Below are 2,523 nucleotides of genomic sequence, written 5' to 3'. Positions count from 1 at the left end.
ACTATCATAACCAGACCGGGAGGTCCACTCACAAAACAGAATATCCCACCCTTCCGACAACCACCATTGCTCAGCTAAGCCACCAACACCCACACATGTCCTACACAGGGGTACACCCAACATCACAATACTGCCTCCTGTCACAGCACACAAACAATGGCAGGAATGAAAGACACAGGTCTGCCACAAGCATGGAATCAGAGCGCCGCCTGTCATGAGCCAAAGGTGCACCCTGACATGGCAAATCAGATGATGCCGCAGTCATTTACTTACGATAATCACAATCAACAAACCGGCCCCCCCCCCCCCAAAACACCTTTCCTTACAACAATGTGTACCTTAACCTAACCCGTATTGTGCCTTAACCTAACCCGTATTGTGCCTTAACCTAACCCGTATTGTGCCTTAACCTAACCCGTATTGTGCCTTAACCTAACCCGTATTGTGCCTTAACCTAACCCGTATTGTGCCTTAACCTAACCCGTATTGTGCCTTAACCTAACCCGTATTGTGCCTTAACCTAACCCGTATTGTGCCTTAACCTAACCCGTATTGTGCCTTAACCTAACCCGTATTGTGCCTTAACCTAACCCGTATTGTGCCTGAACCTAACCCGTGTTGCGCCTTAACCTAACCCGTGTTGCGCCTTAACCTAACCCGTGTTGCGCCTTAACCTAACCCGTGTTGCGCCTTAACCTAACCCGTGTTGCGCCTTAACCTAACCCGTGTTGCGCCTTAACCTAACCCGTGTTGCGCCTTAACCTAACCCGTGTTGCGCCTTAACCTAACCCGTGTTGCGCCTTAACCTAACCCGTGTTGCGCCTTAACCTAACCCGTGTTGCGCCTTAACCTAACCCGTGTTGCACCTTAACCTAACCTATGTTGCGCCTTAACCTAACCTATGTTGCGCCTTAACCTAACCTATGTTGCGCCTTAACCTAACCTATGTTGCGCCTTAACCTAACCCATATTGTACCTTAACCTAACCCATATTGTACCTTAACCTAACCCATATTGTACCTTAACCTAACCCATATTGTGCCTTAACCTAACCCATATTGTACCTTAACCTAACCCATATTGTACCTTAACCTAACCCATATTGTACCTTAACCTAACCCATATTGTACCTTAACCTAACCCATATTGTACCTTAACCTAACCCATATTGTACCTTAACCTAACCCATATTGTACCTTAACCTAACCCATATTGTGCCTTAACCTAACCCATGTTGCGCCTTAACCTAACCTATGTTGCGCCTTAACCTAACCTATGTTGCGCCTTAACCTAACCTATGTTGCGCCTTAACCTAACCTATGTTGCGCCTTAACCCAACACACGTTGGGCCTTAACCCAACACACGTTGGGCCTTAACCCAACACACGTTGGGCCTTAACCCAACACACGTTGGGCCTTAACCCAACACACGTTGGGCCTTAACCCAACACACGTTGGGCCTTAACCCAACACACGTTGGGCCTTAACCCAACACACGTTGGGCCTTAACCCAACACACGTTGGGCCTTAACCCAACACACGTTGGGCCTTAACCCAACACACGTTGGGCCTTAACCCAACACACGTTGGGCCTTAACCCAACACACGTTGGGCCTTAACCCAACACACGTTGGGCCTTAACCCGCTCTGTAATTGTCATACGACGCGTTAAATTAGTGTAGTGTTGCCTAACTGCAACCCCCGCAATATAGTTTGCCACTCGCACTGCCCGGTCCCCAGAGTATCGCTTCATGTTAAACACCTTGCAGCTATACACTGTAATGCGGATGGCAGCAGGACGTACATGCTCAATGCCCTTCGCAGTTGTTCATTGGCATTCGCATGGCGAAGCACAGCCTACGTTGTGGTACGGCTTGTGTCAACTGTCCGCTGATGTTGTACGTCCAAATGACACACTGTACTGCACATTGGTCCTCATGTACTGAATGATACATCGTGGTACATGTGTGACCGTACCACGACTGCGCCAACAACGGCGAACCATACGGTCCAAATATTGTGCACTCAGCTACGTGTCGTCTCCCTATAAGAGCTGGATTGCAGTATGGTATGCCGTGGATGGCGATCAGCATGAGCCGTCTGTTGATGTAGTGGCGCGTGTTGTCAGACGTAGTCGTCTCTTCTCACACACCGTGATAGCATGGTGCACTGCGTTCCACATCTGCGACATGCGACAGAGGCCGGTTGACAGTCGTTCGCGCAATGGACATCGCATACGTACGGGGGCCACCTTCCACGTGTTCGCGAAGCGTGCACATGTTGTTGCGTGTATGTGGGCAGACATAGTGTGTCGTGACACCTGACACAGGCATGCAACAATCGTTGAATTTGCAAATGGCGATGGACGTCTACGTTTGCTGGTGACGTTACGCAAATGAACAACTGGTAAACCGTTGTGGTGCGGTTGTTCTCGCTAGAGGTGAATCAGTGATGGCGACGATCGGTTGAGCTACCAACCGGTTGTTTCAGCGATACCCACCATGCCCACGAACGTGAATGGCA

This window comes from Schistocerca americana, chromosome 6, assembly GCF_021461395.2.
Source record: "Schistocerca americana isolate TAMUIC-IGC-003095 chromosome 6, iqSchAmer2.1, whole genome shotgun sequence".
NCBI classification, from domain to species: Eukaryota; Metazoa; Arthropoda; class Insecta; order Orthoptera; family Acrididae; genus Schistocerca; species Schistocerca americana.
Note: the sequence above shows the minus strand (reverse complement) of the source record.